Source organism: Eleutherodactylus coqui, chromosome 11 (genome assembly GCF_035609145.1).
Source record: "Eleutherodactylus coqui strain aEleCoq1 chromosome 11, aEleCoq1.hap1, whole genome shotgun sequence".
Classification (NCBI taxonomy): Eukaryota; Metazoa; Chordata; class Amphibia; order Anura; family Eleutherodactylidae; genus Eleutherodactylus; species Eleutherodactylus coqui.
In genome coordinates this window covers 115,086,512-115,101,330 of record NC_089847.1, presented here as the reverse complement: position 1 = coordinate 115,101,330, position 14,819 = coordinate 115,086,512, and the positions used below count along the sequence as shown (strand labels likewise).

The following is a 14,819-nucleotide window of genomic DNA, read 5'->3' as shown; positions in this document are numbered from 1 at the left end:
GGATTTGAAGTTGGAGATTAGCCGGGGGTGGGGAAATGGCTGGGTTTCAGGAAGTAAAGAGCTGTGGCAGCCATTTTCTCAAGATGAGCAGACAATTTGACGTGGGGAAATTGGTTGTCCTGATGCAGGATAAGGGTGACTGCCCGCGTTTTTTTTCTACAGGGGTCTATGGGACTTGTAATGTTAAATTCGCGATCGCGCAAAATCGCAATTTACTGCTAAATCGTGATTTTTCGCGACCGCGATTTTAACATTAGAAGAAAAAAAAAACGCTGTGAATTTCGCAGTAGAAAAAAAAATTGCAGTGGGTAGTCCCCCTTATCCTGCTATTTGGGACACCAATAGTGAAGTGTATCAAAATAAGGATAAGAAAGAAAGGTCGTGGGAGGAAGTGGCTGAAAAGATTTACGAGCAGTGGACTACAGCCGTGGTAACTCGCAAAAAGAATTGCACAAGTACTGACTTCTACTTAGCAGCCATCACTTGCATACCCGCCAACACCTACAGAAATGATGCAGACACATGCACATATGCACACATGCATGCAGATAATTACACGCAAACTTACATGCAAAGAGATCCATGCATGCATATCTGCAGGCAGACATGCATGCACATGCAGACATACATGCAAGCAGACACTTGCACACAAGCTGACATGCAGACACATGCACACAGAATGCTTATGTTTGCTTCTTTGATCTATTGCAGTGGAAGAATTAAAGGTAAAGTGGAGGAGCGCAGGATCAATTCCGAGAAGAATACACAGCGGTCCCGAGGAGCAGAGCTGGAGGAAGAACAAAACGACCATATATCTACCTGCAGCAATGAATGTACCCGGCACCAAGCATGGGCATGAGAGAGTAAGTACACAGCAGCTGAAGAAATGTACGAATGCCGTACTTACCCCAAATAACACCCTCATGTTTAGCCCAAAAGTGGAACTGGGTCCTATTTTTTGGGGAATGTCTTATCATACATAGGAATGCCTCTAGTTCAGTGGTGGCGAACCTATGGCACACGTGCCAGAGGCGGCACGCAGAGCCCTCCCTACTGGCACACGCCGCCATCGGCCGCTCACCACTTGTGAATACCAGCAGGGGCCGTGGCTCCCCTGCTGGCATTCACTCACAGCGCTGCTAGCCGCGCTGATCCCGTCACTGTGACTTCAATGTGCAGCCAGGATCCTCCTCCGCCCTCCCCCGACGTCCCCTACTACTTGGTTCCGCGAGAGCAGGGGGAGGAGGCGTCCGGCAACCCACTGACCTCGCAGTGTGTGCCGGGAGCATATTAACTTTTTCTTCCCCACTTTTGCCCCAATCAGCAATTCCCAGCAACCTGATTGGTTGTTTGTCTTGGCTGATACACCAAACAGCCAATCAGGTTGCTGGGAATTGCCTATTGTGGCAGAAGTGGGGAAGAAAAAGTTAATATGCGTGTCGGGACCATCGCCAACCAGAAGAGAAGCTGAGCTTCCAGGAGGAGGAGGAAGGGGTAAGTATGTGGGTCTTGGGAGGGGCGCTGTGGGGTGTCACTACTAGACTGGAGGCCGCTGTGGGGTGTCACTATTGCACTGGGGGCCGCTGTGTGTGTCACTGTTATACTGGGGGCATCACTATTATACTGAGGGGGTGTCACTATTATCCCTAGGGCCGCTGGTGGGGTCACTTTTATCGCTAGGGGAGTCACTATTACCGCTGGGGCCGCTGTGGGGGTCACTATTATTGTTGTGGGGTGGGAGTCACTATTACCACTGGGGCCGCTGGGGGGGGGGTCACTATTATCGCTCGGGTATGTTTACATGTGGTGGAAAAGGACAGGGCCACTTCAAAATACGATGCAGATTTTGACTGCTTTTTGGATGCGGAAATGCTGCCGAATTTTCCACAGAAATTCCCGCTGAGGACATTCTGCAGTATTTCCGCATCCAAAAAGCAGTCAAAGTCTGCACCCTGTCTATTTTGAAGCGGCCCTGTCCTTTTTAGAATGATGGGGGTAAAATCATACATGGTGATAAGCCCCACCCCTGACATGTTGGCACTTTGTGATAAAAAAAAGTGGGTTTTGGGTTGCAGTTTGGGCACTCGGTCTCTAAAAGGTTCCCCATCACTGGTATAGTTGGTCAAACCTGGAAGCAATAAGGTGGTATCTATTGTTGGTTGGTGGCTGCAGGTGGTATTAAGTGTTCTTGGCAGCAGATGGTATTGTTGGTTGGTGGCAGCAGATGGTATTAGGTGTTCTTGGCAGCAGGTGGTATCTATTGTTGGTTGGTGGCTGCAGGTGGTATTAGGTGTTCATGGCAGCAGATAGTATCTATTGTTGGTTGGTCGCTGCAGCTGGTATTAGGTGTTCTTGGCAGCAGGTGGTATCTATTGTTGGTTGGTGGCTGCAGCTGGTATTAGGTGTTCTTGGCAGCAGATGGTATTGTTGGTTGGTGGCTGCAGGTGGTATTAGGTGTTCTTGGCAGCAGATGGTATCTATTGTTGGTTGGTGGCTGCAGCTGGTATTAGGTGTTCTTGGCAGCAGATGGTATTTATTGTTGGTTGGTGGCTGCAGGTGGTATTAGGTGTTCTTGGCAGCAGATGGTATCTATTGTTGGTTGGTGGCTGCAGCTGGTATTAGGTGTTCTTGGCAGCAGATGGTATTTATTGTTGGTTGGTGGCTGCAGGTGGTATTAGGTGTTCTTGGCAGCAGATGGTATCTATTGTTGGTTGGTGGCTGCAGCTGGTATTTGGTGTTCCTGGCAGCAGATGGTATCTATTGTTGGTTGGTGAGTGCAGGTGCTATTAGGTGTTCTTGGCAGCAGGTGGTATCTATTGTTGGTTGGTGACAGCAGATGGTATTAGGTGTTTTGGGCAGCAGGTGGTATCTATTGTTGGTTGGTTGCAGCAGATGGTATTTGGGTTTTTTGGGCAGCAGGTGGTATACATTGTTGGTTGGTTGCAGCAGATGGTATTAGGTGTTTTTGGCAGCAGGTGGTATTCATTGTTGGTTGGTGGCTGCAGCTTCTATTATGTGTTCCTGGCAGCAGGTGGTATCTATTGTTGGTTGGTGGCTGCAGCTTCTATTATGTGTTCCTGGCAGCAGGTGGTATCTATTGTTGGTTGGTCGCAGCAGATGGTATTAGGTGTTCTTGGCTGCAGGTGGTATTCATTGTTGGATGGTGGCAGCAGATGGTATTAGGTGTTCTTGGCAGCAGGTGGTATCCTTTATTGGTTGGTGGCTGCAGGGAGTATTAAGGCTCATGTCCATGGGCGGATTTGTATTCGGAATCCGCACTGGTCACCAGCGCAGGAGATCCGCAAGTCAAAGTTCCCATAGGCAAGCATTGGCATCCGCAACCTAATTTAAGCTTGCAGATTTGATATGTAAATCTCCCGCAGCGGCAAGCAATTTTTCTCCATTACAGTCCGGATCCTGTGCGAGTGGGCTCAATAGAAGTCAATGGGTGTGGATGATCCGCAGTGCAATTGCAATTCAATTGCGCATGAACTGTGGATTTGAAGGCAGAGATTATCCAGGGGGGTAGAGAAAAGGCTGGTTTTCAGAAAGTAAAGACCTGTGGTTGCCATTTTCTCAAGATGACAATTTGACACGGGGAAATTGGTTGTCCTGATGCATCAAAATAAGGATAGGAAAGAAAGGTCGTGGGAGGAACTGGCTAAAAAGATTTACGAGGAATGGACTACAGCCGTGGTAACTCACAAAAAGAGGATTTTTTACTCACCGTAAAATCTCTTTCTCGTCTCGTCATTGGGGGACACAGCAAAGACCGTGGGATATAGCTTCTGCCACTAGGAGGCGACACTAAGCACAAAAAGTTAGCCCCGCCCTCTGGCTATATCCCTCCTGCCGACAGCAGGCTAATTAGTTTGTCATGCCAGCAGTTGGAATAGCCATGCAGGAACAGAGAGACAACAATAGTTAGTCATATGACACATCAACAAAAAATTTAACTGTAATGAAAACCACGCAGCACCATGTGCGACTTACAGAATCCGGAGTCCGACCAGGACCACCACTGTGTCATATAAAGAAAGAGGGGTGGGTGCTGTGTCCCCCAATGACGAGACGAGAAAGAGATTTTACGGTGAGTAAAAAATCCTCTTTTCTCGCTCGTGTCATTGGGGTACACAGCAAAGACCGTGGGACGTCCCACAGCCGTCCCCAAGGGTGGGTACAAATAAATCATAACCGCATGCGGTCAGTTTACAGCCGTCTGTAAAACCTTTCGACCCAGCGAAGCGTCGGCTGACGCAAACGTATGTAACTGATAAAACTTAGAAAAGGTGTGCAGGGATGCCCAGGTAGCTGCCTTACACACCTGTGATACTGAGGCACCGTGACTTACCGCCCATGACGCCCCCACTGCTCTGGCGGAATGTGCCGTCACCTGGAATGGCGGTGCCTCACCCTTGGCCCGGTAGGCTTCCACCACTGCTGAACGGATCCAGCGAGCAATAGTCACCTTTGATGCCGCGAGGCCCCGTCTCGGACCATCCGGTATCACGAACAGGGAATCTGAGCGCCTTTGGACGCTGTCTGGTCCAAATATGTCCTTAGAGCGCGGACTAGGTCTAAGGTGTGCAGAGCCCGTTCCCTAGGGTGAACCGCCTTTGGACAAAATGATGGCAGTACAATGTCCTCATTAATGTGAAAGGTAGACACCACCTTTGGGAGAAAAGATTGCACCGGTCGCAACACCACCTTATCCTGGTGAAAAACCGTAAAGGGTGGTTTTGCCGATAGTGCCGCAATCTCCGAAACCCTACGAAGGGAGGTAACTGCCACAAGGAAAGCGACCTTCCAAGATAGCAAGCGCCACGGTACCTCCGCTAATGGTTCAAACGGATGGGCCTGCAAGGCATCCAGAACCAGGTTAAGGTCCCAAGGTGGCACCGGAGACCGGAAAGGGGGTGCCGTATGAGCAACTCCCTGAAAAAAGGTGCGCACTGCCGACCTTGAAGCCAAAGGTCGCTGAAACAAAACTGACAAAGCCGAAACCTGTCCCTTAAGGGAGCTGAGGCTCAGGCCCAAGCCCAACCCGTCTTGGAGAAACGACAGGAGACGGGCCAACGAAAAATGCATCGGGTGCGCCCCTTTCTGCTCGCACCAGCGAAAGAATGTTCTCCACACCCGGTGATATACCTTCAATGACGACGGCTTCCTAGCCCTAATCATAGTCTGGATAACTGGGTCTGAGAAGCCCCTTGCTCTCAGTACCGCGGTCTCAACTGCCACGCCGTCAAACGCAGTGTAGCTAAATTCTGGTGGTAGAGGCGACCCTGAGAGAGAAGATCCTTTCGCAGGGGTAATCGCCAGGGCGCGTCTGCTACCATGTCCATGAGCTCCGCGTACCACGTTCTTCGCGGCCAATCTGTGGCTATGAGAATCACAGGTAGCCCTTCCTTCCTGATTCTCCTGAGCAACCGTGGAATGAGAGGAATTGGTGGGAAGACATAGGGGTAATGAAACCCCGTCCATGGAGCCGTTAGCGCATCTGCTGCTAGAGCTCTGGGGTCCCTTGACCTGGCCAGATAGGCTGGAAGCTTCTGATTGAAGCGAGACGCCATCAGGTCCACGTCTGGCTGACCCCATCTTAGGCATACTTCCTGAAATACCTCGGGATGTAGCCCCCATTCTCCTGGGTCGACCTCCTTCCTGCTGAGGAAGTCGGCCGCCCAATTTTCGACCCCGGGAATGAAGACTGCCGATATCGCTGGAAGATGTTTCTCGGCCCATGACAGAATTCCCTCTACTTCCTTCATGGCTCCCCTGCTGCGGGTCCCGCCTTGATGGTTTATGTAAGCCACCGCGGTCGCATTGTCTGACTGGATTCGCACTGGAGTTCCCTCCAGCCGGTGCACGAAATGCTGCAAGGCCCGGAGTATTGCTCGCAGCTCCAGGACGTTTATCTGGAGACAGGACTCCTGCGTGGACCAGGTTCCCTGTGCTACCAGATCCCCCAGCGTGCACCCCCAGCCTGTCATGCTGGCATCTGTAGCCAGCACCTGCCACTGCAGGGGCAGGAACGACCTGCCCTGCTGGATACGTGGCGAGTCCAACCACCACTGGAGCGACTGCTGAACACCTGGCGGAATCCTTATCTTCCGCTCGAGGGATCGTGCTAACCTGTCCCACCTTGACAGTATCGCCCACTGCAGGGGGCGGGAGTGGAACTGGGAAAATGGAATCGCCTCGAAAGACGATACCATCAGTCCCAAAACCCTCATCGCATGGCGGATCGCCACCGGTCGCTGCGATAGAAGGGACCGCACCTGCCTCTGAAGCAGCTGACATTTTGCTTCCGGGAGAATCACTCGACCTCGTGCCGTGTCGAAGCACATCCCCAGGTACTGCATGCGTTGAGCTGGCACAAGAGACGATTTCTTGAAATTGATCAGCCAACCGAACCTGGTAAGCGTGTCCAGGGCAATCTGCAGGCTCTCCAGGTTGTCCCGCTGGGTCGGGGCTTTCACCAGAATGTCGTCTAGATACGGCATGGCAACAACCCCCCTGGAATGCAAGATTGCCATCACTGCCGCTAAGACTCTTGTAAACACCCTGGGAGCTGTCGCCAGCCCGAATGGCAATGCCGCAAATTGGAAGTGCTCTTCCTGTACTGCGAACCGGAGGAAGCGCTGGTGCGCCTGACAAATGGGGATATGTAAATATGCATCCTGGATGTCTATCGAAGACAGGAATTCCCCTGCCTCCAAGGATGCGATGACCGCTCGTACCGACTCCATGCGGAAATGACGGACCGCTACGAACCTGTTCAGCTTCTTTAGGTCCAGAACCGGACGGACGGAGCCGTCCTTTTTGGGGACCACAAAAAGATTTGAGTAGAACCCCGTGAAGTATTGTTTGGGGGGCACTCGCACCACCACCCCCTGTAAATAAAGAGAGCGGACCGCTCCGAGAAAAGCTGCTGCCTTCCCTGGGTCCCCCGGGGTTCTGGACCGAAAGAAGCGATCGTGCGGTTGTGAAAGGAACTCTATCGCATAGCCCTTGGACACGACCTCCTGTACCCAAGTGTCTGAGATCTGAGATGACCAGACCTGGCTGAATTGGAGAAGCCGTCCCCCCACCTTGTCCGAAACAGGTGGGGGCAGTCCCTCATGCGGAGGGCTTGCTTTTGGTACCCTTTGCGGGCTGGGGCCCCCGCCAAGAGGACTTTGGTTTAAAGGAAGGAACCTTCCTTTGTTCCCGCTCCTGTGGACCCATCCTCTCCACCCTACGAGGACTCGTCCGGCGATAGGAACGAAAACGTCTGTGCTGCGGAGATGACCGCTTTGGACGGTTCTGCGGCAAAAGCGAGCTCTTTCCCCCCGTAGCCTCTGAGATTAGCTCGTCTAGCTTGGCGCCGAACAGACGAGATCCTACAAAGGGCATACTGATCAACGACCCCTTGGAGGAAGCGTCCGCATCCCACGATTTTAACCATAGGGTCCGGCGAGTCGCCACCGATGCCGCGGAGGCTCGGGCCGCCAGCCTGGCTGTATCCATAGAGGCCTCACAGAGAAACATGCCTGCTTGTTCAATCTGGTGTGTAATGCCCACCAGATCCTCGGACGCTGCCCCTTCGAGGATTCCTTCTCGTAACCGCTTTGCCCAGTCAGTAACAGCCTTACTGACCCAGGACGAGGCAAACACAGGCCTAAGAGCTGACCCTGCCGCCTCAAAAACGGTCTTTGCTAAGGCCTCGACTCCTCGATCCTTGGGATCCCTGAGGGAGGAGGACTGTGCCGTGGGTAGCACCGTGTGCTTAGCCAGGCGCGAAATGGGTGGATCCACTAGTGGTGGGACCGACCACTTCTCCACTAAATCCTGCGGGAAGGGGTATTTCCCGTCCAAGTAACCTATCTTGGAAAAACGCTTATTCGGTGCCTTCCACTCCTTAGATAGGACCTTGTCAAAGTCCTCATGAGGAGGAAAGGTTTTTGGAGAGCGTCTAGGCTGCCTGAAAGAAAACGATATTCCAGATGCCTGTGGTTCCTGTTCAGTGAGCTGAAAAGTGTCACGCACTGCAACCACTAAGCTCTCCACCATCGCAGAAAATTTTGGGACCTGATCCTCCTCCACAACAGAGTCTGAGGAAGATTCAGACCATTCCTCGTCCGAAACATCCTCTTCTGCCGACGAGCGCCGTGACCTAGTGCCAGAAGAGCGCAAAAGCGACGAGGAGGATGGTGATCGGGAGGGCCGCCGTGAGTCCGAAGGCCTGACCCGTTTACGTCTACGGCCACCCTCCTCATGTGAACCGGTGGCGTCCTGCGCTAACCTTTCCAAAATTGCGCCAGATGCCCGAGTGAGGTCAGACACCGCCATTGACAAGGAGCGGGCCCATTCCGGCTCGGCCACAGCTGGGGGCTGAACTGCGGGGGGGATGCCCTGCCCAGCCGCCTGTTTCGCAGGGGAACAATCTCTACAAAAGGGCTCAGCCTGTCCGCATGCGAACTTTAGGTTACAGCGTGAGCAAGCAAAGTGCGTTACTCTTGCTGTCCCTGGTCCAGCTTCCAGGCCTCTGGGGTCAGACATGGTGCTGGGGTTTCACCGTGCAAAGAAAACTGCGAGCTATCCTCTGCTATGCCAACCGCCGGCAGGAGGGATACGCAGTGAAAGAGGGGAGCTAGCCGCCAGGCAGAGCTTACCCAGGTCCTTGCCGAGGTCCGAAGAGGTCCGGGGAGCCGCTGGGTTGGGAGACTGCAGGTGCTGAAGGGCTTTCTTTTCCTGAAGCTTGAGCTGTGCAGCGTATAAGCTGAGCAGAAAAGGCAGCAAGGAGTGGAGCAGCAGGGAGGTTTTTAAGTCCTGGCGCGCTGTCCCCAATAGGCTGCTTCTCTGATGTCATCCCCCTTCACCTGTGCTAAGGGAGGAATGGGGAGGGGCAGGGCGGCGTGCATTGCCGATAAGGCCACGCCCCCTACATGGAGTCAATGAAGGCAGCATTCTGCCGCACCCACGCCACGAGGCCACGCCCCCAGCGTGACACGGGCGTGGCCACGCCCCCACGGAGGGATCACCGTGAAGCCACGCCCCCACACGTCATGTGGGCGTGGCCACGCCCCCTCCGCTCCCGGCATTGCCTCGCCCGGGGCTGCACTGCAGCCCCTCCACTGAGCCCCTACATCGCAGGAACTCCTGCCGGGAGCCCATGCAGGGAGCCGGAAGACCAGGGCATCCTGAAGTTGTTGCTGCCGCCGCCTGAGGTGCCATGCCTACGAGGCCACGCCCCCCCGCCGGCTTGTGCCTGAAACCAGTGCCCTGAATATCCGCAGCCATACATAGCGGATACAACCCCCGCGAAAAGGAGCCTGTCCGCCTACGCCTATGCCTGCGCCTCGCTGCAGCCCACAAGGTACGCATGCAAAAGCGACATACTGGGAGAGCCAGGGAAGGGAGAGGGGAGGGGAGGGGGGGTCGCCAGCACATACTTACCTCCTGCGTTCTTGCTGGAAGATAAGGCGGCTCCCCAGTTCCAGCAGCCTACCCCTGTAACATCGCCTGCCCATGGGAAGGGGATGCAGACCTCTGCACCAAACATAGGGGGGCTCACGCTGGCGGGCCACATGCGGATATATACGACCCGGATGTGCCACCTTTCCTTCTGAGGCGGGCCGGGCAAGAAGCAACCTGGACAAACCCGAGGTTGTTCGCCCTCCTCTCCGTTCGGGTTTGATGGGGAGCGTCCTGCCTCTCCGTCTAACCCTGGCCCTTAAAGCAGCCCTAACGGGCACAACCGTCCTCCTACGAGACACTAAGCTAAAAACTAATTAGCCTGCTGTCGGCAGGAGGGATATAGCCAGAGGGCGGGGCTAACTTTTTGTGCTTAGTGTCGCCTCCTAGTGGCAGAAGCTATATCCCACGGTCTTTGCTGTGTACCCCAATGACACGAGCGAGAAAAAGAATTGCGTAAGTACTGACTGCTACTTATCAGCCATCACTTGCATACATGCAAACACCTACACAAATGATGCAGACACATGAACATATGTACACATGCATGCAAACTGACATGCAAAGAGATCCATGCATGCGTATTTGACATACAGACATACATGCAAGCAGACACTTGCACACAAGCTGACATGCAGACACATGCACACAGAATGCTTATGTTTGCTTCTTTGATCTATTGCAGTGGAAGAATTAAAGGGAAAGTGGAGGAGCGCAGGATCAATTCCGAGAAGAATACACAGCGGTCCCGAGGAGCAGAGCTGTAGGAAGAACAAAACGACCATATATCTACCTGCAGCAATGAATGTACCCGGCACCAAGCATGGGCATGAGAGAGTAAGTACACAGCAGCTGAAGAAATGTACGAATGCCGTATTTACCCAAAATAAGACCCCCATGTTTAGCCCAAAAGTGGAACTGCGTCTTATTTTTTGGGAATGTCTTATCATGTTTTCCTAGCAGGCATGGTCCGGGTCCGTCCCACTGGTCTACGACGCAATCCCATCAGTCCTCGGTGGCCGACTAGAGATTGCTTCCTGGTAACAGTGTTTGTAAACTCCGTCTCCAGGAAGCGATGGCTCGGATTGGTTCTCGAGCATCGTGGCGCAGCTATTCAATGTAGCGGGAGGGACCTGGACCGCCCCTGCTAGGTAAAGTCTTGTTTTGTAGCATAGCTAGGGCATGCCTTCAGGGAAAGGCGGTAATAGTTGGGACTTGCTGACATGTAAGCCTGCTGTGTTTTTAAATCCTGTATCGCCGGAACAATTTTTTAAGAGAGACCGCACCGTGATCTCCCTCCATAACACGCGGGCACCAGCTGTATCTTACAGCCAACACCCAGCAGCAACAACTCCGATAAGCTGTGTGGCTCTTCGGAGCTGTTAACCCTTTAACCCCTTAGTGTCCAAGGTTTTTTCCATTTTAGCTTTTTCCTGCCCCCTTTTTAAAAAATCCTGTTTTATTCATCCATCGCGTCGCTGTAGGAGGGTTTGTTTTTTGTGGGACGCGGTGTATTTTTTAATGCTACTAATGCACTGAAACATTAGGAAAAATTCTACAGGAGAGAAATGGGGCAAAAAAAGATATTCCGCCCTCTTTCAGTGCGTCTTGTGCCTGCAGCGCACAAACTGCAACAAAAATGACATGAAAACTTCTGTTATGGGTCGGTACAACGAAACAAATTTTTTTCAAAGCTATTTATTTCCTTTAATTAATGCCTGCCGCCATCTTCAGAGCGCAATAGCTTCTTCATTTTACTGTCAGCATGGTTGTCTGAGGGCCCCGTAGTTTCCAGCGGGACCGTTTTAGAATATTTACTACTCTATCATTACTTTTTATTGCATTTTAACAAATTTACATTCTAACAGTCCGATACATAAAATAAACAGTATTTACGGCTCATGGCTAGAAACAAAGAGGAACAAGAACAATAGAAATGCCATCAAAACAAGACGCACCGAGAGATGGAGAAGTTTCTTCTTCTGTCTAATTCTCTCCAGAAAGTTTTCAAAAGTTTTGAGGGACGTTACATTGTAGCATTTGAACATACAAACATTTGAACATACAACTCGTCCCGCAGAAGCGAGTCCTCACTCAGCTGCCAATTAATAGATGAGTTTCAATTTTTAAAAAGGGGGAAGGAAAAAATGGGAAATAGAAAAAGCACAAATGCCTGGTGACGTGCCGGTTTGCAGTTGAGCTGTTTTTCATGCATTACGGTCCAGACGCGTTTACTAAAAAGTGCTTTCTCTTCACAGATCTAGTGATAATTTGCCGAGCCCGCAGCAAGAAGCAGGTGCTGCCTCAACAGCCTACAGTAGAGGAGCACGACAGTGTGCCATCCGTCAGCAGCCAACTGCTTCCAAGGAGAGTGGGAAGACCCCCAGCTGCGATGCCAGTAAATGCCCCAGTTGTAGCATCAGTACAGAGGCAGGAAGAGATGCAAAAACAGGTCATGGCACTTCTTGAGCACCAAAGGCCTCTGAATGATGCGGCCCAATTATTTAGTGGCCTTAATTCTAAGAACCATGCCCGAACACTGGCGGCTAACGAATCAAGGAGAAGTCTTTCACCTTTTAGAAATGTCTCGCCCCCCAAAGGTACCCTATGAGCTGCACTATAATATCAAGCAGTTCAGGCTGCACCATCAACAATGTGTGCATGCCAATATGCAGCCTCCACTTCCACCTCCCCCCACCCCTCCACCAGCAACACCCCCACCTCAGCAGTACCATAGCCATGAATATGGTGCATACCAACCCCGTCATCCTCATGGCAATATGCACACCCGCCAGCCGTACGGCATCTGTCTTCTACCAGGGGATCCCCTCATCACTGGAGCAAACTCCACAACAGTCAGCTGCACCCTCTATGCGATCCACAGCTTCTGGCAGTGACACAGATCCCCAGGACCAAAGTCTAGAGGCATCTTTGTTTAAAAAAAATTGAAGTTAAGTCTTTGTTGTGTATTTTTAAAAACAGAAAATAATAAAACTTTTTTTAATAAAAATATTGTGTTTTTGTTTCATTTTTGACGCCGCAGTGAAACAAGCAATTTTTTTGCGCACATAAGTAGATATGCAAAAAAATGGCTCTATTACAACCGATGTCCATTTACTACAAGCGCAAAAGAAAATGCACCTGTAAAAGATAGGACATTGTGCAAAAATCAGAGCGCCGCATCACACTGATGGAATCCCCTGCCACAGCTGCCATAGCAGGGCATTGCTTCATCTCCACGGGGCATCCCCTCATCACTGAACACTGTGACAGCACTAGTACAGTGTTCATTGATGAGGGGACTCCCCGCAGCGATAATTTTCTGGTGTGTGTGTGTGTGTGTGTGTGTGGAGGGGGAGGGGCTTGAAATATAAGCCCTATCCCAAAAATAATCCCTAGCTGCAGACCAAAAAATAAAGAAATACATCACCTTAGAAGTGCGGTCATCTCTAGCAGAACTTCTCCCAGGTCCTCTTCTTCAGCATCTCTTCTGGTCGTGGATTGAAAAATCGCACCTCCTGAAAGCACTGCCTCTGATTGGTGCATCTAAAGTGGTGTTTAGTTTTTTTTTCTGCAGCTATGAATTGTTTTCGGAGTAGGGCTTGTATTTCTAGCCCCCACCCCCACCAAAAATCATCAACACAGAGGATGCCTTTATCCAATTGCTTCCAATGGAGCAGCAGCAGTGCCAACCCCATTGAAAGCAATGGGATAGCATCGCGATCCTCTGCCACTGCTGTGGCAGGGGATTTCTTTATCTCTACGGGGATTTCCCTCATCACTCAACACTGTGACAGTGCTGTCACAGTATTCAGTGATGAGGGGATTCCCTGCAAGGATGAAATAATCCCCTGTCACAGCAGTGGCAGAGGATTGCGATCTTCTCCCTATGTTATCCCTAAGATAAACCAAATGAGGTATTAGTTTATAATACGGGCAAATGTAGCAAATATACATCACTTCTTTTTCAGGAGTGATTTTGCTAAATTCACCATATTATGTAAGCTCGCAAGCCCACGTCAAGGGTCCTCATTTTCTTGCGAGTCCCTAACTATCAAAAAAGCCAAAAACACTAGCTAAAAAAATAATTTGTGCAATGATCCCGGTACGTCAGATGGGGTCACAGAATCTCCAGCAACTTGTCAAAGTTTGCAATGGTCAACCTGCAGTAAGAAAAAAACTTCTTGTCGTGTCTGCGCAAGTCCTTCTACAGTCCTCCATAACGAACAACTTAAAACGCATATAAAAAACTACAAGAACTTCCGCTTCCTTTGGTCTTTTGACTTCATCCTTAACAGTGTATGTGTCGGGAAGTTTTTCTTCTTGTCTATTTTGTCCTGTAGAATAGACACGGCCTATAAGATTAGATGTTCATATAATGCACATTGATTTGACTCCACTGCAGCATTTACCGTTGGATTCGCTGCTGATTTCTGTGGGTTTGGATGATCTTCCACTCTCGATGTCATCTGTTGAGATGTCATCCATCTTCTTTTTCCTGTAAAGTTGGAAAATTAGAAGTCACTTTGTGAGTCCGTGCAGTAAAACAAGCCACAAGAAGTGTACAGTACACTAAAATATACCCTTTAACCCCTTAAGGACATGGAGCTTTTTTTGCATTTTCAGATTGTTCGCTCCACTCTAAAAAACTGGAGTGAAATAGAAAAGAAAATGCAATTCGGCCATATTTGGGGGGTCTTGTGTCTACGGTTTGCAATACTTACTTATACCTCTCATAAAGACACTCGCCCACCGCATATACGAGTACCAAGAAGTAGGGGGCAACAGCGGGTAAAATAAATCTGATGTTATCCTCTATTCGATCTATAATGGTGGGCGTCTCTTCTATTTTCTTTCTTGGTACATCTAGAAAAGAAGAAACAATAGAAGTTATTCATAATCTGCCTTTTATTCATTAGGTCGTTAGTATTACAACTGCGGATTCCTAAATGAGTTGTTATTTGGGATGTAAGGACGGGCGGCTACAAATGTAGTTACCTTCATATTTTTTGCTGAAGATTGGACCTACATGCACTGATGGTAATAGCAGCAGAGTCATTAATATCATTTTCACGAACATTTTCTCTTCTCTTTCTCACTTTCTATACAGAATGAGCTCATCTCACTGTAATATCACTTTATATACCTGCAGTGTCTGTGACATCACAGATTGGAACCAAAGACCATAGTGACCTTGCAGCGTCCCAAATGAAGACTCGGACACCTGAAATACATGGAGAGGTGGGAGGGTTAAGTGATGGCTTGTCACGGCTCACCATGTCCTAGCTTTGGCGCATTGTTTTTAAGTGTCGAATTTCTACCTATTTAGCTCACTGCTTGTTCATGCAAACGCATAATGAACA

At 50.4% G+C, this 14,819-nt stretch overlaps 1 long non-coding RNA gene across 3 annotated transcripts; it reads left to right on the top strand.

Moving 5' to 3' along the window:
• Positions 1–577: 577 nt before the first annotated feature.
• Positions 578–12,414, top strand: LOC136582341 (uncharacterized). Of its 3 annotated transcripts, none has more exons than XR_010787173.1 (3): positions 578–863; positions 10,142–10,293; positions 11,715–12,414. It is a non-coding gene; the product is annotated as an uncharacterized lncRNA (long non-coding RNA). The 3 variants fall into 3 exon arrangements; XR_010787174.1 differs by lacking the exon at positions 578–863 and adding an exon at positions 9,061–9,358; XR_010787175.1 differs by lacking the exon at positions 578–863 and adding an exon at positions 9,430–9,912.
• The last annotated feature ends 2,405 nt before the right edge of the window (positions 12,415–14,819 follow it).